This window comes from Scyliorhinus canicula, chromosome 4, assembly GCF_902713615.1.
Source record: "Scyliorhinus canicula chromosome 4, sScyCan1.1, whole genome shotgun sequence".
NCBI lineage: Eukaryota > Metazoa > Chordata > Chondrichthyes > Carcharhiniformes > Scyliorhinidae > Scyliorhinus > Scyliorhinus canicula.
In genome coordinates, this window is record NC_052149.1 from 142,916,389 (window position 1) to 142,942,224 (window position 25,836).

The window sequence follows — 25,836 nt, forward strand, 5'->3', positions numbered from 1 at the left end:
CCCCCTCTTCTCCCCCCCCCCCAACACCCGCCCCCCCTCTTCTCCCCCCCCAACACCCGCCCCCCCCCCCTCGGCAGTGTCAATTTCAGCGGCCGGCTGATTGTTTCAGTGAGAGAGCAGCTTCCCTCTCCGGATCAAAGTGAGCCAGCCGCTGAAATTGACACTGCCGGCTGCTCTCTCCCTCCAATCCAACTTTTAAGTTTTAATGTTTCTGATTGGAGGGAGAGAGCAGCCGGCAGTGTCAATTTCAGCGGCCGGCTCACTTTGATCCAGAGAGGGAAGCTGCTCTCACTGAAATAATCAGCCGGCCGCTGAAATTGACACAACTGACAGTTGGGGTCCATAAGCCCCCCCCCCCCCCGCTGTATATCGCGAACCGCGGTATTGCGGAGCGCGGTATAACGGGGGACTACTGTATTAAACATGAAGGCAACCGACCGCTGGTCAGTGAGGAGAGTGAATCTCCTCTCGGCCAGGTAATGCCTCCAATGTCTCACAGCTTCCACAATGGCTTGGGCCTCCTTTTCAACAGAGGAGTGCTGAATTTCAGAGGCATGGAGGGTGCGGGAAAAGAAGGCCACAGGCCTGCCCGCCTGGTTGAGGGTGGCGGCCAGAGCTATGTCCGATGCATCATTCTCCCCCTGAAAGGGAAGGGACTCGTCGACCGCATGCATCTCGGCCTTGTTGATGTCTGCCTTGATATGGTTGAAGGCCTGGCGGGCCTCAGCCGTCAGGGGAAAAACTGTGGACTGAATGAGTGGACGGGCCTTGTCCGCATAATTAGGGACCTACTGGGCATAGTAGGAGAAAAACCCCAGGCATCGTTTCAGGGCCTTGGGGCAGTGGGGGACTGGGAGTTCCATGAGGGGGTGCATGCGGTCGGGGTCAAGCCCGAGGACTCCATTTTCCAAGATATAGCCAAGGATGGCTAAGCGGTTGTGTGGAACACACATTTCTCCTTATTGTATGTGAGGTTAAGGAGTTTGGCAGTCTGGAGGAATTTTTGGAGGCTTGCGTCGTGGTCCTGCTGATCGTAGCCGCAGATAGGACGTTATCTAGGTACGGGAAGGTGGCCCGCAGTATATACCGGTCAACCTCTCACTGGAACACCGAGACTCCATTAGTGACGCCGAAGGGAACCCTAAGGAAGTGATAGAGCCGGCCATGTGCTTCGAATGCAGTGTATTGGCGGTCCTCCGTGGGGACAGGGCGCTGGTGGTAGGCAGACTTCAGGTCCACTGTGGAAAAGACTTAATACTGTGCAATCTGATTGACCATATCAGATATGCGTGGGGGGGGGGGGGGGGGGGGGGGGGGGGGGGAGGGGGGAGGAAGGTGGAGGGGGGGGGGGTGGTACGCGTCGAGCTGCGTGTACCGATTGATGGTCTGTCTGTAGTCAATGACTATCCTGTGCTTCTCCCCAGTCTTCACTACTACCACTTGAGCTCCCCAGGGGCTGCTGCCGGCCTCAATAACCCCTTCCCGCAGAAGCCGTTGGACCTCCGACATGATGAAGGTCCTGTCCTGGGCATTGTACCGTCTGCTCCTAGAGGCGACGGGTTTGCAATCCGGGTTGAGGTTCGCAAACAGGGAAGGTGGATCGACCTTAAGGGTCGTGAGGCCGCACACGTTGAGGGGGGTAGGGGTCCACCAAATTTTAAAGTTAGGCTTTGGAGATGGCCCTGAAAGTCCAGGCTGAGAAACAGGGCAGCACAGAGGTGGGGAAGACGTAGAGCCGGAAGTTGCTGAACTCTACGCCTTGGACAGTGAGAGTCGCAATGCAGTACCCCCGATTTCCATGGAATGGGATCCGGAAGCCAAGGAGATTTTCTGGGTGACGGGGTGTACCGGGAGGGAGCAGCGCCTTACCATAGTGGGGTGGATGAAGCTCTCTGTGCTGCCAGTGTAAAAAAGGCTGGTCATCTCGTTCCCATTGATCTTCACCGTCGTCGTCGCCGTCGCGAGGTTGCTGGGCTGGGACTAATCCAGGGTGATAGAGGCGAGCTGCGGCAGATGCTGGGAGGTCCCGGGCTGGTCAGCGGTGGTGGGGGTAGCAGCAGGCGATGTACAGCCAGACGAGCAGGGGTCCTGAGGCGCCGTCCAAAATGGCGCCGAAGAAGGCGGCGCCCACGGGGCACACATGGCACGCGGCATCAAATATGCCAGCGCCCACGGGCCGCATGTGGCTTGCGGTGAGGAAGATGGCGGTGCGCACGGGCCGCACGTGACTGGCGAAGGGGAAAATGGCGGCGCCCCTGGGTCGCACGAAAGGTGTTTAGGAAACAGTAGCGACTGATGGGCCTGCCAAACAGAAACAAAGTGTCCCTTCTTCCCATAGCCGTTGCAGGTCGCGCTCTGTGCCGGGCAGTGCTGCCTGGGGTGTTTGCTTTGCCCGCAAAAATAGCACTTGGGCCCAGGGTTGGCTAGCTGCCACGCAGTGCAGGCTTGTGGTGAGCTGGAGTCAGCAGCTGGTGGGGCTCATGATGCCCACGAGGTTGCCGCGCGGTCAGGGGAGTAGGACTGAACCTTATGGGAGGCCTCTTATAACGAATTAGCGAGCTGCCTAGTTCCCGCAAGATCAAGTGTACCCGCTTCCAGTAGCCACTGGCGGACATACGCAGATTTCATGCCCGTAACGTAAGCGTCTCGAATTAAAGGTTCTGCCTGCTGGACTGCCAAAACTGCCTGGGCAGTCATCGTTCCTACCTAGGATGTGCAGGGCACGGCAGAAATCGTCCAGAGACTCCCCGGGAAGTTTCTGTCTCGTGGCCAGGAGGTGCCTGGCGTATACTTGATTGACTAGTTGAACGTAATGTCCCTTCAGGAGCTCCATCGCTTCGAAGTAGGTGGGCGCATCCCGGATGAGAGGAAAAATGTCAGAGCTCACCCATGAATAGAGGACTTGGTTTCCTCAGCGGATGTTTGGAGGTAGCTTTCAAAGCAGGCTAGCCAGTGGTCAAAGACGGACGTAGCGTTGGCTGCTTGAGGGCTCAGCTGCAGGCGATCAGGCTTGATGCGGAGATCCATCGTTTAAAAGATCTTGCTCAATAAATTGATGCACTATCAATTACCACAAAGACGAGAGTAGTGGAATAATCGAGGCTTTATTGAGCAAAGATGTGGTGCCTCCTGTAGCTGGAACCAGAATGGCTGCAGCACCGGCGAGCACACACATTTATACGCTGCCTACTGGGCGGAGCCAGCAGGCAGGGATTTACCCATGTACCTCTACTATACGGGCAGTGCCGTAATGCATGTAATTTACTATTAGTGGTGACTACCACAAGAAGCAAATGCGCAGAGAAAAATCAGCAGGGAAAAGCTCCAAAAAAGGCTTGGAAGCTGAAGAGTCCATAGGATCCCTTGGAAGATGTAGAACCCGAATGGGAGAGATAACAGGAATGCAGGGTAGGGTAGAAAGAACACCAGGTTTATTATGTTACACACAAAATAACAAAACTAGAACTCCTCTCCCCGAAGTCCACTCTCCCTGACCTGCATCCAGGTCAGGGTTTGTATACTGAGTAGTTTCCCCTTGTTAAGGGGAAGCCCTGCCCACAATTCCTGGGGGAGTTCATACTCAGCTATGTAAGTGGGAATCATATGGAGCACAGCCCTTGGCCTCCAAAAGGGTCATAACAGAAGTCCAGCTTCAATTACCAGAGCGCAGAGGCAGGAGACCTAGTGGGGGTGAGCTTAAACATTTAAATTCAAGGGTACAGCAAGCTTTGAGAAACTTTTAAATAGTTCAGTGGTCAGTGGTTTAAAATCTCAGTCAAAAATAAAGATCCCGAATCGGCTCACTCCGAAATAGTTGATTCATTAGTTCAGAAGAATTTCAAATAAAGAAACATCTTTGAAGGTGGTCAGAGATGTCAAAGGCCAAGATTCAATGCTTTGGTTAGGTTAAGGGCCCCCACTCACCCTCATGGACAATGTGACCTCCCACAGACATGGACAATATCAGCAACCCTCAACCCAGGAGGGGCAACTTTCCACCCATCACTAAATGTTTGTGTGACCTCCATCCTCACACCAATAGGCATATGGGTGTTCTGGCCCCACCCCCATCTATCCTTGTCAGCATCGGGGTATCGTCCACCCTATGTAAGCATACCCCACTATGAAGTCGCTGAGGGCCTACCCACCTTTAAGGTCACCCGCCTTTCAGTTCCCCCCGTTCAGGGCCACCCCTTTCAGGTCCCCTCCCATGGACCTGCTTCAGGCCCACCCTTCATGTCACCCCCTTCGTTTACCCTGCACCCCCAACCCTTCATACCCCTTCATCCCCCCTTCATTATGCCTTCACGCCCCCACACTTTATACACCCCTTAAGTCACCCCCTTTAGGCCATCCCTTTATGCACCCTCTATGCACCTCATTTATGCCTCCATCACCCCTGCTTTAATGGGCATGGCCTCCCTCAGACCCCGCCTCATGTCGCCCTTGGCACTCTCGCCATGCCCTTTGGCACCCTGGCACTGCCCCGGAACCCCTGCACTGCCGGGGGTCAGGGACAGTGCCAGGGCACTGCTCTGCCCTTTCCCCAACCACCTGGGGCTCCAATGGCCTCCAAGCCCCCCAATGCAGCCGTCAAATTTGGTTTCCATTTTGGAGAACAGTACTAATTCTTGCCAGCCTCCGGCTGCACCCTTGGGGCTGGTGAATCCTGGGAGTAGGCCTTGAATTGGCTGTACATATTTAAATAAGTTTAATGACTCATTTAAATATGCTGATCAGGATTTCGCCCAGCAAGGGCATGATCTAGATCACGTCGGGTGCAGTGGGTCAGGTGATCACACAAAAGTTTGGTTTGAGCAACAAAAGAACTTTATTGTGATTGACAGTGTCCTGGTCAACAATAAGCAGCTGGTCATCCCAGTTTCCCTTTGACTGGAGATCCTTCATGAAATACACCAGGCCATCTGGGTATCACCAAGTGCATGGCAGGTGTCCAAACCACTGTCTGGTAGTCAGACAAATCCAGGGCAATTGAGAACTGTCAGGTGTGTGTGCTGTACAGACGGTATCAAAGAAGGCCCCTCATCCCCCACACTGTTGTCCTTACCTGGTCTGGCCTCCATATGACTCCAGATCCACAGACTCTTAAATGTCCTCAGGGATGGGCAATAAATGCTGGCCTAGCCAGCAACACCCACATCCCAGAACAAATTTTTTTAAGGTTCCTTACCAGGCCATGGGAGAGCCTGGACATTGACTCATTTGTCTTTAACAGCAAATCATTCCTTACGGTGATGGATTCCTTTTCCAGATGGGTTAATGTGAAGCAATTGTGTACAACTACCACAGAAGTAGTAACTATGGTGCGGAAAGAGATGTTTGCAAGCCACGGCATCCTGAATGAGATTGTGTTCAATAATGGCCCACATTTTCAAATGAGTACTTTGCACACTTTGCCAGAACATCCAGCTTCCACCACTGTACCAGCTCCCCAAAATATCCAGTCAAATGGGGAGATCCAAAGAGGGGACCGCACTGTAAAAGCCTCCTAAAAAAGAATGAGGACTTTCCCACAGCACTGCTCAACTACAGGCCCACCCTGTTACAATGCAAACTGACCCCATACCAACTCAAAATAGGCGGCAATTACCTACACAACTTCCAATCATGCTGATAAAACTCATACCCAAGGATCACCAGGATATTTGAGCAAGTGAGGAGACATGAGGCCTGCTTCTGCACATAACAAAGACACTCGAAAGGATGACAATATCTGGATTAAAGACCTCGAGTGAGAGGGCACTATCATCAGGAAGGACGATGGCCAACCTCGGTTCTAACTGATGGGCACCCCCAAGGGTAGTCAGGAGAAATAGGAGGTTCTCCTCCTCATCCTTCGCCTGTCCATTTTCACAGTACAGTGGAGAGACATCGAGGGAGATATCCAGATGCCAGAAAAATCTACAAATCAACCAAATTTACCTTCAACAACGGAGCATATCAATCCTCCGACAGTAGTGCAAACAAGACCACCTAAATCTATGAATTCAGAAGCTTGAAGGGAAGGGATGGAATAGTAATAACAGTGTAAATACAAGGGGTAAACTAGAATAACTAAAAATACATTGGATGAAGATTTGTGGGGAGGTGTAGTATAAGGATCTGGCATATATAGAGTTAACGTGGTACTAAATACAGTCCCGCCTACACAGTGATGTGCAAAACATGACCGGCACCTAGAGGTCAGTCTAGTGTTGGACAGAGCCGTGTGCACATGCAAGAATGGAGATAGATCGGGCTTACTTTATATATGTACGTAGTTCATGTAGTTAATAAATACACATACAGTTGACCTACTTCAGACTACGAAGACTTCATTAACACCTACCGAACGGTATTCAATATCCTACAGCAACCTTCCTGCTAAAATTGGCATTTAAAAAAAAATCAAGCTTGGCATCAACAAATTCTTATTTGTACATATGGACTGGCACCATAGCCCTTCACCTAGGCTTAGCAATTTTTAAGAAAGCACCTTGAAATGTAATTACATTTTTCACACTCAGCACAGGTTCTAGTACAACAGTTCTGCAGCCACATAGATTGCTGGCTGTGCCTTGCAAAAAGAAGTTTAGCCAGGAAATTGCTGCTGTCCTTGATGGGTAAAGAGTCTGGCATGTCACAGTCGATGCTGCAATGTGATGTGCTGAGTGGTGTGGCAAGAATCTACTTTCAGAAACCCCCATGGGAGGTGAGTTTTCAACCTCAGTCATCTTGTCAGCATTAGAAGAGGTGCAGAATTCAAGTACTGTCACAGGAAAGCAAGATCAAAATGAAAAAATTCCCAATCCCCCTACTCCACCATCTCCACCCCAGTCAATGCTCAGCATTGAAATCCAGGTGACCGAAGCTCAATAAAAGGTCTATGACCAAGTTGGCTACTTGTCTTCATCATATAGCACAAGGTGATGGAAGAGGACAAAGGGAAGTAAATACCTTTAAGTGGGAAAGCTCCCAAACAGTTCAACGAGTCATCAGAGGTGCAGAACACCCACAAAATAATTACAACAACAACTTGCATTTACATGGCACCTTTAATGTAGTGAAATGTCCCAAGTGTTTCATGGGGGAATTAACAAAGAAAAGTTGACAATGAGTCACGTATAGGGGTATTAGGACAAGTGACCAAAAGTTTTGTCAAGAAGTTAGATGTAAAGGAATGTTTTAAAGGAGCTGAGGCAGGTAGTGTGAGTAGTGTGTGTGTGTGTGTGTGGGGGGGGGGAGGGAGGGAATTCCAGAACCTGGACAGACAAAGGTACAGACGACAATGCTGGAGTGAAGAAAATGGGGGGGGGGGGGGGGGGGGGGGGGGGTGCATGCGGCCAGAATTGATGAAATGCGAAATTCTGAGGGCTAGAGGAGGTTACACAGAGAGATTTAAAAACTTTAAAAACAAGATAATGAAAAAACATGTTCTTAAGTTAATAAGTACTTTGACTCAATAGCTGCTGTTGACAATCAGCAAAGTTTTCCTTTGTGTGCAGTTTATAAAAAAAGCACTGATGATTTTACCACCTGTAAAAAAACAAATAAATCATTTCCCAACCGCGCATTTGATTGAAAAACTAATTTCAAAACTTAAGCATATCACATAAGGTAAAATGATTTAAATAAGTTGGCATGGGGATTGAGATCAGAGGAATATTCTGATAATTAAGCGTAAACTAAATAATGTTTTCCTTTAACGTACTGATGAAACTCTTTAGGAAGTGGTTCCTGTGGTCAATAATTTGAAATGTATCAGAGCACGAACCTGAAAGTTGAATCAGGCATCATTTGGACATTTACCATGTTAAGTTGCTTTGCAAAGCAATTCTTGCATTTCTTTCATAGATTGTTGTTGGATGGTCTCATACTCGGGAAATATGCAAACAGAGCTTTGGATTTTGTCTGAGTTCTCCACAGACTCACCTTGAACATAGATTTTTCCCCCAAGATAGCAGTGCCTTTCCATGTAATTAACCACAAAGACCAACACTTCCGTAAAGTTGTAAGAACAGCACAATGTAGCCTGCACTTACAGGACCTGTGGTACTAGAAAAATAAATGCGCCTGTATTTCCTTGACTAATTTCATTCTTTAATGGAGAGGCTGATGTAGTATTATACTTTCACTAAATGTCACACGCCTATGAGACATGGCACAGCCTGCTCAAGTCTAACAACCATCCATTCACCCACCACCTTTTATTTTATTCATTTATGTGATACGGGTTGTCCATCCCTAATTGTCCTTGAACTGAGTGGCTTGCTAGGGCATTTAAGCGTCAACCACATTGATGCGGATCTGGAGTCACATGCAGGCCAGACCAGTGTAATGACGGCAGATTTCCTTCCCTGAAGGACATTAGTAAACCAGATGGATTTTATAACAATTGACAATGATTTCATGGCCATCATTAGACTTTTAATTCCAAATTATTATTGAATTTAAATTTCACCATCTGCTATGGTGGGACTCAAACCTGGTTCCTACAGCATTACTCGGGTCACTAGTCCAGTGACATCCCCTATGTCTTAACCTCCCCTTAACTGAGTACTTACCGAATAGTATTGCCACTAAATATGCTATTTTACCTAAAGCAGTGGTTTTCAAAACTTTTTCCTGGGACCCATTTTTGCCAACCAGCTGACCTTCACAGCCCACACTGACTGAGCTTTCACAGCCCACTCCGGCTGACCTTCATGACCCAAGCCAGCTGGTCATCATCACCGCACTCCAATCAGGTTCATTGGAGGAAAGGGCAATGCGCATATCAGGTGTAGAGTTCAGGCAATTCCTTTGTGCCATCTTCATCTTTATGAGAACAGAAATCAAACCTTGTACATGTAGGTCATTCTGAAGGGTGATAGCAACAAAATGCTTGTTTTATTCAGCACAGCATACTCCTGGGAGATGCTACTCCAGAATTCTAACAACGTCATGGGTTTTGGGCCTGTTTTTATGGTGCTGTCACAAGTCAGGTACAGCAGCGTAGTCTTTTCATTTGGATTTAGCTGTAAGTTAATAACTGATTTATTAAATTATAATAACGTGGGTAGAAAACAATACTAATGCTACTAACGAACTGTAAACTGTTAACAACTAGAATATGAGAGCTAATACAAATCATGACGGGCCCCCTTTCCAGGGCCACCACCAATTATTACCCCCAACCACCCTGGGGCCCCTTTTTACTTGCCCTGCACCCCCTCCAACCTCCATACATGGGCATGGCCACCCTCAGGACCTGGTCCTCAGCAGTGCACCATGACACTCAGGCAGTGCTCTTGTCAGCTTGGCAGTGCCACCTGGGCACCATGGTAGAGCCAGGGTGGCAATGCCAAAGTGCCAGCCTGGCAGTGCCAAGGTGCCCATGTTCCAATTGGAGGGCCAGGGCCACCCAGCACTATCCGTGCTCACCTTAAGTAGGTTTAAGGCCTACTTACCCGAGCGTGGCTTGATCTCGCTATTGTGGGTGAATTCCTGATCCCAACCACTCACAGGACTTGGGTAGATCCCACGAAGTGCCATAGCTGTTAGGAAGCTTGCGGGAGGCTTTACCCGGAATCTACCTTGCCTTGCCTTGCTTGACAGCAGCTAGAAAATGGAAGAAGGTCTCCTCTGTGATTTGGCACCAAAAGTGCTTACGTACAGAGCTCCTGACATCAAGTGTATGTGCAGGGCACGTGACCTGCTCACTGCTGCCACTAATGGCTGGAAGACTGCGCAGCCTCATTTCTTTCTCATTTAAAAAGTGGCTGCGGCCTCCATTCTCATTAAAAATGCCGGCGCTTCTCCCACGATCGGGACCACCACGGGAATGTTGCGACTGATCACTCCACCCGACACCCGCCCGCGACCGACCCACGGGTCGCTACCTGCACTTTGAAAAACCCTGGCCTAAAGTATACGTTTGATGTGTCTCTTACATGTGTGGGTGACAACTACTTCACAGTTGAAGTGTGTTGGAAAACACAATGGTGTCAAAGTTGTTTTCAACAAGAGCACAAAGGGAGTAATAATGAATTAGCACCCTGTTCACACTTCACATTGTTTTTTCTCCAGTGAAGCCAAAGCTGATCTAAAATGGGCTGTCAATGCAATATTGCCTAGTTTGCATGACTGCCAAAGATCAATTTAACCCCAAATTCATTCCGAACGAACAATCAAAAGGCCATGGATGTCACTTCCAGATGTCCTTCTAAATTCTTTCATTACAGATGTCCATTCACTCACCAATTTCATACACCAGCATCTTCCTTGTAACTTATCTTATGACACCACAGAAAATCAGCTAGTAGTAGCTACTATTCCTGATAGTTTGTATTTGCACCAAAGAGTAATGTCTGGAGATGATTTAAGCCATTGTTTTTCAAACGTTTTTGCCCAGGACCCATTTTTACCAACCGATCATCCTCTGTGACCCACACCGGCTGACCTTTGTGACCCACACTGTCCGAACTTCGCGGCCCACCATTTTCACTTCCCTTTAATGTGACTGGTGAGCCTGCTTGGTCCTCATCATCTCACTTGCTTTGTTATTCAATGTGACATTTCTGATAATGACTTCAGCTGATGATTTAAGATCTCACTGCATCCATTGAAAAAAATTAAGATCTTTTTCCTCGAACACGCCATGCTTAGTCGTAAAATGTCTTTGAAGTTTAGAGGGTTTTCAATTTTCATTTGCCAGTGCTTCCCTGCATATAAGACACATGGGCTTTGAATCCTGATTTGCAGTGGCACAATTAATAACGAACATCTCAAATAATCATCTTTCTGCTGCTTTGTTCCGGTTTTCAGCTTCTTCCTAATAGGTTGTTCACCAGCGGTGCTGTAGCTCACACCAGCACTGCTGGCAACTACAAAATGGAGGAATTGCTCTTGCGTCCCCAGAACAGGTGACATCAGTGCTCTGGGTGCATCACCTGCTCCCTGCCGCCACCCCAGGCAAGAAAACACCAGCGATTTTTTAAAAGTCTGCTCCTGGGTCAGACCACTAACGTTAGGAGGAGGTTTTCTGCTCCGTTGGGCTCTGTGCCTGCGCACTGCTGAGGGGACACGCATGCATGGAACAGCTGGCATTCTGAAGGCTGGTCACCATCGGCATTTTTAAAAGTACTTCATTAGCTGTTAGGCGCTTTTGGATGTTCTGTGATCATGAAAGGCCTATTGTTTTCTCTTTCACAGCATGTCTTTCGGGGACTTGTGGGAGGAAACCGGAGCACCCGGACACAAGGAGAATGTGCTGACTCCGCACAGATCGTGACCCAAGCCGGGAATCGAACCTGGGAACCTAGCGCTGTGAAGCAACAGTGCTAACCACTATGCTACCATGCCACGTGATTCAAAGAATGCAAAGTAATGGCCTTAATTGGTCTCAGATGACCTTAAAGGTGCACTTGCCTGAATGAGTGACCCTGGGTTTGAAAATGGCTGATTGAAGCTCACCGCATTCCCGCGAGCTCAAAATGCACACTTCAGATATCATTGTTTGGTACAAATGCAAACCAATGTTTCAAATTATGAAACTGACAAGCACATTCCAATTTACAAAGTTTCTCATTAAACCCTCTGACCTTAATGAGCTAAGCTAGTTTGAACATAGATCCACATTAGCAGCAAAATAGGACAGTGTGCATTACAGGGTATGACATTCCCATGTTGTAAAACAGAGAAAGAGAAAACAATAGGCCTTTCATGACCACAGAACATCCAAAAGCGCCTAACTGCCAATGAAGTACTTTTAAAGTATTCTACAGCATTCCCCATAACCAAAACAAAAAATACAGTGGGTTTCTGTGACTAAGCCGGGAATCGAACCTGGGAACCTAGCGCTGTGAAGCAGCAGTGCTAACCAGTATGCTACCATGCCACGCGATTGAAAGAATGCAAAGTAATGGTCTTAATTGGTCTTAGGATGACCTTAAAGGTGCACTTGCATGAATGAGTGCAGCTCCAATAACACTGAAGAAGCTTGACACCCTCCAGGACAAGGCAGCCTCGCTTGATTAACACGTCATCCACAAGCATTCAATCCTCCACTACTGACGCACAGTGGCAGCAGTGTGTGCCACCTACAAGATGCACTGCAAGAGCACATCAAGGTTCCTTAGACAGTACCTTCCAACCCAATGACCACTACCATCTAGGACAAGGGCAGCAGGTGTATGGGGACACCACCATCTAGGAGTTCCCTTTCAAGTCACTCACCATCCTGACTTAGCCCGTTCCTTCACTGTCGCTGGGTCAAAATCCTGGAACTCCCTCCCTAACTGCACTGCAGTGTGCCTACACCTCATGGACTGCAGCAGTTCAAGAACACCTTCTCAAGGGCAATACAGAAAGAGCGACAAATGCTGGCCTAGCCGGTGACACCACATTCCACGAATGAATTTTTAAAAAACCTTCAATGCAGCAGTAGAATAATGTACTGTATATTATGACATACCAGACAATGAAATTCACCAGTACACATGATGTAACACTTCACGTTTCGTGCTTTATTTTATATGCAAATTCATATCTTAAAATCCATTAGAAAATATAATGAAAGCTCAGTTATTTGCTGTTATTTTCTTCTATCTGTTAATGGACTGCAGCATAATACATTGTTTTACATTGTACTTGCTACAATGTATCCTCCGGTATACAATGAGCAATACCATTGGTGGTCTGTTAACAATCTTCTTTTTACTCGTTATAAACTCGGTAGAATAAAAACAACATTAAGACAGCTAAAGGGAGAGAGGGAATGACATTGATTGAATACTGCGAGAGGTTACTGTGATCCCATCACAGCAGAAAGCACTGTCAAATGGTTCACAGGAGAGTACAATAAAGAAATTATTCTTCAGCTGTTAAACTGAATTATAAGGAAATTAGAAGCCCAATGTACATTATTAAAAAAATTTGCTGCAATAAACTGGATTTCCCTTGTCGGTCATTTTCGCCAATTTAGTTTTGACTCTTCCTGAAATGATAATTATCTGAAATTCAAACTCAGCTTTTTGTTTCTATTAATCTACCACTCCATTGAATTTCACTGGCCGTGGGTACTGCTGCTGTCTGAGGAATACAGAGGCACGGTCACAAAGGCCAATGGTATTTTTACAATGAGCCTTCTCAAGCCTTCAGTGAAAATGTAGCCAGCAGCTCTTCCAGAGTGCTGGAGGTAAATGCAATGGTTGGCCTGGTGTTCAGACATGGAGCTGGATTTTACAGGAGACACATAAAAGTCAGGGGCAAGCCCAGCTCCTCTTGCTCGACTCCCTCCGCAGCCATTTAACTGTCGTCAGGCCATTAATTGTTGGGAAGGACCTTCCTCCCCCTCCCCCGCAATCTGGGGAGGAAAACCTAACTCTGAGAGCTGCCAGCCAATCAAATTGCCAACAATTCTTTGGTCCCAGCAGCACCACCATGAGTGGTGGCCACTGCTGAAATTGCAGTGAGCCCCAGAGGAAAGCAAGCTGTGACTTCACCAGGAACTGGCTACAAGGCTACAGCAAAGGAGGTGGGGAATCGGACAGGGCAGTGGGGTGGAGAGCTGTCATGGTAGAAGGATAGGGAAAATGCAGGGGTGCAAAGACCTTGGGGGGTGGCCTCTGATAAGCACAAGAGGCCCATAAAGAATGTATCTTTCCCCCTTAACCAGAGCAGTGCTATGTGCCAAACTGTACATTTGGTGTGCACATTTCTTGCCATAGTAAGATCCCAGCGGTGGCGGAAGGAAGTCCTTAAGTGGCCATTAATTGGCCATTTAATGGCTTTAACTGGCCCAGCAGAGTGGGCCTCAAGATCATACCACTACCATTGGTAACATTGTGACAAGGGAGGGGTCAGTCAGCAGGCACAGGGAATAGTGCTCAAATCATGGCGCCCAATTTTATGGCCGCCACCTGCCAACCCATCCCCGGGGGTTGTAAATTCCAGCCTATAAAGACCAGGAAGGTTCCAGTTTTCACATACCCTCAGAGCTGAGTTAGCTGATTCAAACTGGACCTTTTTCACAGAATCACTATTATTACAGTGCAGAAGGAGGCCATTCGGCCCATCTTGTCTGCACCAGCTCTTCAAATGAGCATCATGGCTTCATGCCATTCACTGTCTTTTCTCCGTACTCCTACACATTATTTCTATGCAAACAATTATCCAATGCCCTCTTGAGTGCCTCAATTGAATCTACCTGCACTACACTTCCAGAAACTCCTTCCAGATCCAAAATACTCACTGCGTGAAAAAGTTTTTCTGATATCACATTTGCTTCTTCTGCAAATCACTTTAAATCTATGCCCTCTCGTTCTTGATTATTTTACGAGCGGGAGCAGTTGCTCCCTACTCTGTCCAGCCCACTCATGATTTTGAACTTCTCCATCAAACCTCCCCTTAGCCTTCTCTCCAAGGAAAACAGTCCTAATCTCTCCAATCTATGCTCATAACTGAAGTTTCTCATCCCTGGAACCATTCTTTTTTCTGAATGATGCATTTATTTTCTGTCACTACTTTTGATCTAGGGAAAGGAAGGTACATATTATAAGCCCCATGTTCCACTTCAAGTTGGGAACATAGAAACAAGGGTAGGCCTTTCAGCCGCTCAAGTCTGTCTTGCTGTTCAATGAGATAATGGTTGATCTTTGTCTTAACTCCATTCATCTGACTTTGCTCCATATTATTTATCCCCTCTACCAACAAAAAAGATCAATCACAGATTTAGACATGTTCACAGTTTTGTGGAAGTGAATTCTACTCTTCTACTGCTCTAAGTGTGTGTTTCCGAATTTCTCTCCTGAATGGTATGGCTCAGATTTTAAGGTTATACCCTTTTTCGTCCAAGATTACTCCCCCAACTGCCCTATTAACGTCCTTCAAAATCCTTAAGACCTTCCACAGAATCCCAACAGGGCAGGAGGAGGCCATTCAGCCCATTGAGTCTGCACTGACCCTCCAAAAGAGCATTCTACCTAGGCACACTCCCCCATCCTATCCCCGTAGCACTGCGCAATCCACCTAACCTGCACATCTTTGGAGTGTGGGAGGAAACCAGAGCACCCCGAAGAAACCCACACAGACACAGGGAGATCGTGCAAATCCACACCGACAGTCACCCAAGGCCAGAATTCAACCAGGGCCACTGGTGCTGTGAGGCAGCAGTGCTAACTACTAATGCTGACTCTTCATTAAATCAGCCCTTAATCTTCAATATTCCTGATTAGTTTATGTAATTTCTCCTCATAATCTAACCCTTGGAGGGCTGATAACATTCGGGTGAATTTTTGGAGCTGTCCTTCCAAGGCTCTATTCTTACTAAAGTGCAGTGCCCAGAGCTCTGTACACATACTCCAAATGCAGGCTGCAATTGAATGACTTCTACTAGAAGTTGCATATCAGGATGTTAATCATCACAAGGTAGAATAGCTAACTGAACCTCACGGTTTTGGACATGTGGACACCAGAGAACTTAGGTACAGCACAGAAGGAATCAGCAGCACGCAGAGATCAGGGAGAAAGCAAGTTTCTGAAAAAGTATCCAAAATACATATTGAGAATGTTAAAAACTTCATTACTACATGGCTTCAAAGGCTTTCAATGCTCATGTCAGCCTTAACTAATGTCATTTGTGTCCTTGGTGTGACTGCAAGAATAGCTAGGCTGGAAATAGATTTCTGATCTTCATTTTTCACATCACATGATAAGTAACGACAGCTGTTTGCTTTAATGGAACACTTTTGCTTAATGTCAAGACACACAAGAGATAGCCTCAGCATAAAATATCTGCCTTCCTCTGGAGCACAAACTCAGTAATTGGGTTACAAATAAACTAATCTGGATATATCACTTGGCATGCCTCGTGTTCTCTTTTGACATTTTTTTCCTTCCTGTCCTGAAGATTCTGACTCATTCTGGGACATGGGAACTTTTCAGTTATTTGCCGAGCTAGGTTGATCTCCCATGACAACTCTAGATTGTATTTCACCCATCCATATTTGTTATGGGGCGCATCATAGCAATCTTGTTCTCACTTGTTATACTTACACAAAATGATTCTTTTCTGCTGTGTTCTGCTCTAGAAAAGGTCCTGATTCAAGTCTCATGCACGTGTTTCTGATCCACTTTCTAGTGAAGAGTAGCTGAGGTGATGTTCTGTTGCCTTCCTCATTGGAAGATTGCGACCTTCTCCCACTAAGGCTTAAATCATTAACCCTCCTGCACGTTTACCTCTGGAGTCCCTCAAGTCTTTATCTTAAGATCACTACCTATATCACATCTCAGCAATATCATCTGGCACAGGGCTCTCTGCAGTGCTTGAAGCCTATTCTTTCCATTGTGAAACCTCAGTACTGGCCAACTCCAATACACTTATGGAGCAGGAGTAGGCCAACCGAATCAAATCTGCCATTCAATAACACCATGGGCTCATCTTATTGAGGCCTCACCTTAACTTTCCTGTCTGCCCTCCACAATCCTTGACTCCCTTGCTGATCAGAAATATATCCAACTCAGCCTAGAATATATTGAATTATTCAGCCTCAAATGCGTTCTCAGGAAGAGAATTCCACAGACTAATGCCCCTCTGAGAGAAAGAAAAGTCCTCATCTGTGCCTCCCAGTTCTAGCCCCTGCCTCCTGCACAAGGAGAAACACCCTCTCAGCATCGAGCCGGTCAAATCCCTTCAGGGTCTTGTATGTATCAATAAAATCACCTCTCATTCTTCTAAATTCCAATGGATAGAGGCCCAACCTACTCATCGTTTCCTCATAGGCCAACTCCTTCATCCCAGGAATCAGTCAAGTGAAGAAGACTGGACACAGCACTCCCGATGCAGTCTCACCAAGGCCCTGTACAGCTGTAGAAACACTTTCCTACTTTTATATTTCATTTCCCTTGCAATAAACTTCAATGTTGACTTTCCTAATCATTTACTGTACCCCCGTCCTAACTTTTGGTGATTCATGTACCAGGACACCCAGATCCCTCTGTACCTCTCCATTTAAATAATATGCTGCTTCCTGTCAAAGTCATATATTCCCAAATGATACGCCATCTGACAATTTGTTTTCCATTCACTTAGCTGATCTATATCCCTTATTCCACTTCATAACTTACTTTCCTGCCTATCTTTAACAATCAATTTTTAAGTCACTTAATCAAAGTCATTGATATGAATTGTTAATATATGAGGCCCCGGCACTGATCCCTGCAGCAGTTCAGTCATCACATCTTGCCAGCTCCCTGCTTCCTGATAGCTGTCTCCCTATCAACATTCTGGGGGTTACCACTGATTAGAAACTGAATTGGACCAGCCGTATAAGTACTGAGGTGACAAGGGCAGGTCAGATGTGAGAAATCCCACAGCAAGTAACTCACTTCCTGACTCCCTAAAGTCTGACCACCATTCACAAGGCACAAGTCAGGAGTGTGATGGAATACTTTCCATTTGCCTTGATGAGTGCCGTTCCAACAACACTCATAAAGCTTGACACCATCCAGGGAGAAGAAGCCCGCTTGATTGGCACCCCATTCACAAACAGTCACTCCCTCCATCACCAGCGCACAGTGGCAGTAGTGTGTACCATCTAGGAACTTACCAAGGCTCCTTTGCCAACATCTTCCAAACCCCCTGCTGTTACCATCTTGAAGGACATGGGCAACAGATGTATGGGAACCCCACCAGTTGGAAGTTCCCCTTTAAGTCACTCAACATCCGGATTTGGAAACATATTGCCGTTTTTTCACTGACGCAGGGTCAACATCCTGGAACTCCCTCCATACCAGCATTGTAGGTGTACCTACACCACATGGACTGCAGTGGTTTGGAAAGGTGGCATACCAATACCTTCTCAAGGACAATTAGGGATGGGCATTGAATGGTGGGCAATCTAGCAATGCCCACATCCTGTAAGTTATTATTTTTTAAGTCCTCTATTCACACTATTCACTCCTCTTCCCCCCCCCCCCCCCCCCCCCCTCCCCCCCCACCCCCACCCAAACACCTAAAGCTCCTATTTAGTTTAGCAACCTTCGATATGGCAACTTGGTCAAATGCCTTCTGGAAAGCTTAGTACATCACACCCATGGGTTATTTTAACCTAATTGTTTGTTACTTCCTCAAAGAACTCCAATAAATTCATCAAACACGATTTCCCTTTCACAAAACCATGTTAACTCTGATTGACGGCATTGAAATGTTCTGAGTACCCCACTATAACCTCCTTAATAATAGATTACAGCAATTTCCCTACAACAGAAGTTAAGCAAAGTGGCCGATAGTTTTAAGCTTTCTCTTTTCATCCTATCTTGAATAAAAGAGTTACTTTCACAGTTTTCTCATCTTGTAGGACCTTGCTAGAATCTAGCGAATTTTGAAATTTGGACAATTACTACCAATGCATCTACTATCAGCAGCCATTTCTTTTCAGGCCTGTGAATGAAGTCCATCAGAACTGGGGTCTTGTCAGCTTTCAGTTCTAGTATTTTTCTCTGTGTCCTTTCCCTGGTGTTTGTGATTCATTGAATCCTAAAATCATATAAAATCATAGAATCCCGACAGTGCAGAAGGAAGCCATTTGGCCAAAAGTCTGCACCAACCCAATAAAAAACCATCCATCCTACCTACGCCCACTGCCCTGTCCCATCCCCACAATCCCATCCACTTGTTTTAAGTTCCACTCGTTCACTTCCTGATTCACAATTATGTCCGGATATTATTTGTATCCTCTACGGTGAAGACAGATGCAAAATTCCTGATAAATTTATCCACCATTTTCTTATTTTCCACTATTTATTCCCCATTCTCATCTTTAAGGGGACCAATATTCATGTTCCTTCAACTTGTAGAAACTCTTACTATCTGTTTTAAGTTTCCGGCTAGCTTTCTCTCGAACTCTGGTCTTTCCCTTGTTATGGGCCAGGGTTTAGAGAACCCCAAAGTGTATCATGGAGTTCAGATGACCCACAACTTTTAATACATTGTGGTATGGGGAGCACACCCACTCCACAGGTGTGGTACAGCAGAAATGGAAAAGTATTTTTAAAGCAAAACAATGTTTATTCTATGAACTCAAGTTAACCCTTTTAAAACATACAGTGAACATCTTAGCAACCAGCAATTCAAATATAACCCCCAAAGAATCACTAAGTAATCCTTAATAACTTCCCAAACAACATCCAGAAGACAGAAGAAACACCTTTTAACAGAAGCACATTAGGTTTACATTCACTACTGAGAACATTTATAATTCTGAATTCACCAAATGGTCAAGAGATAGTCTTTTCATGGCAGAGAGATCAACAGTACACCTGCTCCAACATTGAAAATGAAAATAAAACACACCGTGCAGTAAACAGCCTAAAACAAAAGTAAAAAGCTGACAGACAGCCCAGCTCCACCCACACTCTGACATTACTAATAAACACCCATTTCTTAAAGGTACATTTCTTAAGCACCCATTTCTTAAAAGTACTCTCACATGACACCTCCCCCAAAGAAAAAAAAACACATCAACTTCAAGATGGTTTCATTTTTCACCTTTTCACTATCCTTTAAGAAATGCACAGAGTAAATGTACTTTTTCTTTTCAAAAAACAGCACACGCAAGCAGGGATAATAATATAGTCCATTTTTTTTCTGTTCTTCTTCCAACTGAAATCTTTCTCGATTGACAGTCTCTTTGAACAAGAAGGTCCCTGCACGGTCCATCCATTTCTCTACACCTTGGCATGTCTCTTTAAAGTCAGATATTTTAGTTCAATCTGATCACAGTGTCCCTTGTAATTCTCCAACACAGGACCATTGGTTATCACAGCTTTCAGGCAGTCAAATGCCTGTTGAAACTCTGCTGTCCATTGAAATTTTCAACGTTTCTTCAGCAAGTCCTTCAGAGGAGCAACTACGCTCCAAAAAGTTTGCGCAAATGTTCGATCAAATTCACTCATGCCAAGAAAATGCATTATTTCCCTTCATCTTGAGGGTATTGGAAACTCCTCAATAACTGTTGGTTTCACATCCCGTGTGACCATTCGACTCTGTCCGATTGTATGCCCAAGGAAAGTGACTTGGGCTTTTCCAATTTCACTTCTGGCTAGGTTTATCACCAAACCCACTTCCTGAAGTCGATCGAATAACTCCATCAGATGTTTTAAATGTTCTTTCCATGTCTGGCTGAAAATGACCAGATCGTCGATGTATACCGCACAATTCTGAAATCCTGTAATCCTGAAACAACTTTGTTAGTTAATCGTTGAAATGTGGCTGGGGTGTTTTTCATGCCAAAAGGCATAACTTTGAATTGGTATATACCATCGGAAGTCACAAAAGCTGAAATCCCCTTCGCATTTTCGGATCAAGGTACCTGCCAGTAATCTTTAAGTAAATCCAGTTTGGAAATTAAAGCTGATTGTCCCACTTTCTCAATGCAATCCTCCAAGTGTGGGATAGGATAAGAGTCCATTCTTGTAACTGCATTAACCTTTCTATAGTCCACACGTAACCATTGGGTACCATTTAGCCACCATCACTATTGGTGAGCTCCATTGGCTGCAACCCACTTCAATTATGCCATTTTTAAACATACTCTCAATCTCTTTGTTAACCTGTGCCAATTTTAAAGGATTAAGTCTATATGAATGTTGTTTGATTGGAACAGCATTTCCCACATCCACATCATGTATAGCCATTTTAGTACTTCCCAATTTATCTCTACAAACGTTCCCACGTGATATCAATAACTCTTTCAGGTCAGTTTGTTTTTCCTCTGGAAGGTAACTCAACAATTTATCCCAATTTTTAAGAACATCCTCGTTTTCCAATTTAATTTGAGGTATGTCAAATTCACAGTCATCTGAATTTGGTTCGTCACTTTGTGTTAGAATCATTAAAACCTCCTCCTTTTTCTCGTCTTCACTTTCAAAGTATCTTTTAAGCATATTCACATGACACACTCGGTCTATCTGGTGTTTTTACCACATAATTCACCTCACTTAATTTCCTTTCAATCTGATAAGGTCCACAAAACCTTGCTTTTTAAGCTTCACCAACCACTGGTAACAATACTGAAACTCTATCTCCACTGGCAAAACTACGAACTTTGGATTTCTTGGCCGCTCCCTGTTTCATCACATTTGTGCAACTTTTAAATGTTGTCTAGTGTTGCTCGGTGTGCTTTTACTTAATTGCTCTGTTTTATAACCTTTGCTCTAGAGTCGCCAGGTATCTTTCTGATACCACCACGAGGTTCAAAGCCAAGTGCTGATCAATAACTCAATACACCAGTTAGTAAGTTTCAAATCAAAACACATTTATTATACACACAGTCAATCACTACTCATGCATAAAACTCTACTTACTAGACTATCACTATCACTAAAGGCCTATACTTAGCTTTTGGAAGGGCCCACCAGGTCAGAGGAACAATGGCCTTTGTTCGGTTCTGCGTCTGCGGGTTTCAAGCTGGTATGGAATAGTAGCTAGGAGCGCCTATCTTGCAGCATGCATTGACTGGAGACTTACTTGGTTGGTGCAGCTGCTAGGCAGGTCTCTCCTTGCTGAGAGTCATGGCCAAGAGTTCTTTGAAAGCTGCCAAGAAGAACAAATTGAACTTGGGGACTCTGTTTTATAGTCCCCAAGGGTTTTGCGCCCTTTTGGGCGGACCCCGGACTTGGTCCCAATCAATTGGACCAAGTCCCAATCGTTTGGATCGATTTCTCCAATACTGGAGCTGTTCCCTGATCGCTGAGCGGTTCCTATGTGTCTGTTGGCCTTCCTTTGTCCTGGCTCCCACTGGCACCGGTGTGTCTGTCTTGGTCCCGATCGCTTCAATGTATCTAATTGTTCCTGGGGATTGCTCATTAATATGTAGATGGTTGCTGGTTTTGGTTCTGTCTGGGTTTTTGCAAGTCTTAATACACAGGAAGCCTTGCACCTGCTTGTTTCCCTGTGCCTGACCACTTTTCCCTGTATTCTTTGCGGGCATCCATTTTGGAATCGGGAAGAGGCCACCCCAGGTGGCTACACTAGCCAATTCACCTGCTCGAATTAATCGGTCCCTAAAATTTGACACGTAATCCAATAATGTAATTTCCAATTTCTCACTCACCAATTTTTGCTGCGTCAATTTAAGTGGTCCTCTTACCTCATGACGAAATATTAGTTCAAAAGGACTAAATTTGGTTGACTCATTAGGTGCATCCCTAATTGCAAACAGTACGAATGGAATTCCGTTTTCCCTATCCTCTGGATAATCTTGACAATAAGCCCTCAACACTGTCTGATGCCACCTTTCTAACGCTCCCTGCAATTCTGGATGGTACGATGTTGATTTAAATTGTTTTATTCCTAAGCCATCCATAACTTCTTTGAATAACCTTGAGGTAAAATTTGATCCTTGATCCGATTGTATTTCTGTGAGTAGTCTATATCTAGTAAAGAATTTAAGTAACTCCTCCATAATCTTTTTAGCTGTAATATTATGTACTGGAATGGCCTCTGGAAACCTAGTAGACACATCCATTATAGTCAAAAGATATTCCCACTTTTTGTTTTAGGAACCGGTCCTATGCAATCAATTAGGACCCTTGTAAAAGGTTCCCCAAATGCTGGAATGGGTATTAAGGGCGCTGGTTTTATCAGTGCTTGAGGTTTCCCTTTCACTTGACATGTGTGACATGATTGACAAAATTTAACTACATCTTTATGTAGTCCATGCCAATAAAAATGTTTCTGGATTTTATCTTGAGTTTTCCTTACTCCCAAATGACCTCCCACTGGTACCTCATGTGCAACTCGCAACACCTCCTTTCTATCCCCTACCGGCAATACTACTTGATGAACTTCTGCCAACTTTTCATCCACCTGCATATGTAAAGGTCTCCATTTTCTCATCAAGACATCACTTTTATGGTAATAACATCTGGTAAACACTCAGATTCCTCTTCCATGTATGCTTTCTGATACATCCATTTTATTTCTATATCTTTTTGTTGGAAGTCCGCCAATTTTCCTGAACTAAAAATATCTGCCTCATTCTCCACCTGTTCTTGTTCTTTTTCAACCATCTGATCAAAAATCGCTTCTGATAATTGCACTTCAACTTCACTCTTTGATTTCTCCTCTTGTCTTAACCTGTGGCTTTGCGACTTTGTTACTACACAATTCGGAAAAATCCCAGGATATTCGTCCTTCAACACTTCTGTTGTCTGATTCTCCACTGGCTTATCAACCATGGTCGGCATCACTCCCACCTGCGATCCAGCTATATCATTACCCAAGATAAACTGTATTCCTGGACAAGATAGTTTCTCTATTACTCCTACTACCACTTCACCACTCTTCACCGGACTTTCCAACCTGAACTTATATAATTGAACACTACTCCTCTCACCCTGAATTCCACATATCACCACCTTTTCTGGAAACACTCTTCCCAAACTACAAAACTCTTCATCATAGAATTTACAGTGCAGAAGGAGGCCACTCAGCCCATCGAGTCTGCACAGGCTCTTAGAAAGAGCACCCCACCCGAGATCAACACCTCCACCCTATCCCCATAACCCAGTAACCTCACCCAACACTAAGGGCTATTTTGGACACTAAGGGCAATTTATCATGGCCAATCCACCTAACCTGCACATCTTTGTACTGTGGGAGGAAACCGGAGCACCCGGAGGAAACCCACGCACACACGGGGAGGATGTGCAGACTCCGCACAGACAGTGACCCAAGCCGGAATCGAACCTGGGACCCTGGAGCTGTGAAGCAATTATGCTATCCACAATGCTCCCGTGCTGCCCCTCTTCATCTCTTACTATTAAATATTAACCAGCTCCCGTATCTCTTAAAATTGTGACATCTTTCCAGCTCCTCCTGATACACATGAGTAAACTTTATCTACACAAGTAAATTCTTTAAAGAGATCTGGCACCTTCTTATCAATCACCTCTTGATCAGGCTGCACAATCTTTTGCACCTCCTTCGCTTCGCTTGGGCTTTCCTTCACCACTTTAACAAACCCCACTGTCTTATCCTGTTTTACCACATCAGCCTTCCCAGTGCTTTTCTTCAACCACCAACAGTGTTACTTTACATGGCCTAGTTTATTACAGTGAAAACATTTGAAATTTTTCATGTCTCTTCCACCCTCCTTGATTTCTTTTTTAATCTGAGGCACACTGTCCTTATTATCTCCCATGAGTAAGGTTTCAAAGTTGCAGGAGTGTACCGGCAGGACGGAAGGTGGTTTAAAGTGCATCTACTTCAATGCCAGGAGCATCCAGAATAAGGTGGGTGAACTTGCGGCATGGGTGGGTGCCTGGGACTTCGATATTGTGGCCATTTCGGACACATGGATAGAACAGGGAGAGGAATGGTTGTTGCAGGTGTCGGGGTTTAGATATTTCAGTAAGCTCAGGCAAGGTGGTAAGAGAGGGGGAGGGGTGGCATTGTTAGTCAAGGACAGTATTACAGTGGCTGAGAGGACGTTTGATGAGAACTCGAATACTGAGATAGTATGGGCTGAGTTTAGAAACAGGAAAGGAGAGGTCACCCTGTTAGGGGTTTTCTATAGGCCTCCGAAAAGTTCCAGAGATGTAGAGGAAAGGATTGCAAAGATGATTCTGGATGGGAGCGAAAGTAACAGGGTGCTTGTTATAGGGGACTTTAACTTTCCAAATATTGACTGGAAACACTATAGTTCGAGTACTTTAGATGGGTCCGTTTTCGTCCAATGTGTGCAGGAGGGTTTCCTGACGCAGTATGTAGATAGGCCAACGAGAGGCGAGGCCGTATTGGATTTGGTACTGGGTAATGAACCAGGACAGGTGTCAGATTTGGAGGTAGGTGAGCATTTTGGTGATAGTGGCCACAATTCGATTACGTTTACTTTAGGGATGGAAAGGGATAGGTATATGCCGCAGGGCAAGAGTTATAGCTGGGGGAAAGGCAATTATGATGCGATGAGGCAGGACTTAGGATGCATCGGCTGGAGAGGAAAACTGGGATGGCCACAATGGAAATGTGGAGCATGTTCAAGGAACAGCTACTGCGTGTCCTTGATAAGTATGTAGCTGTTAGGCAGGGAGGAAGTGGTCGAGCGAGGGAACTATGGTTTACGAAAGCAGTTGAAACACTTGTCAAGAGGAAGAAGGAGGCTTATGTAATGATGAGACGTGATGGTTCAGTTAGGGCGCTTGAGAGTTACAAGTTAGCTAGGAAGGCTCTAAAGGGGGAGCCAAGAAGAGCCAGGATGGGTCATGAGAAGTCTTTGGCAGGTAGGATCAAGGATAACCCTAAAGTTTTCTATAGATATGTCAGGAATAAAAGAATGACTAGGGTAAGTGTAGGGCCAGTCAAGGACAGTAGTGGGAAGTTGTGCGTGGAGTCCGAGGAGATAGGAGAGGTGCTAAATGAATATTTTTCGTCCGTATTCACACAGGAAAAAGACAATGTTGTCGAGGAGAATACTGAGATACAGGTTACTAGACTAGAAGGGCTTGAGGTACATAAGGAGGAGGTGTTAGCGATTCTGGAAAGTGTTAAAATAGATAAGTCCCCTGGGCCGGATGGGATTTATCCTAGGATTCTGTGGGAAGCTAGGCAGGAGATTGCTGAGCCTTTGGTTTTGATCTTTAAGTCATCTTTGTCTACAGGAATAGTGCCAGAAGACTGGAGGATAGCAAATGTTGTCCCCTTGTTCAAGAAGGGGAGTAGAGATAACCCCGGTAAATATAGACCAGTAAGCCTTACTTCTGTTGTGGGCAAAGTCTTGGAAAGGTTTATAAGAGATAGGATGTATAATCATCTGGAAAGGAATAATTTGATTAGAGATAGTCAACACGGTTTTG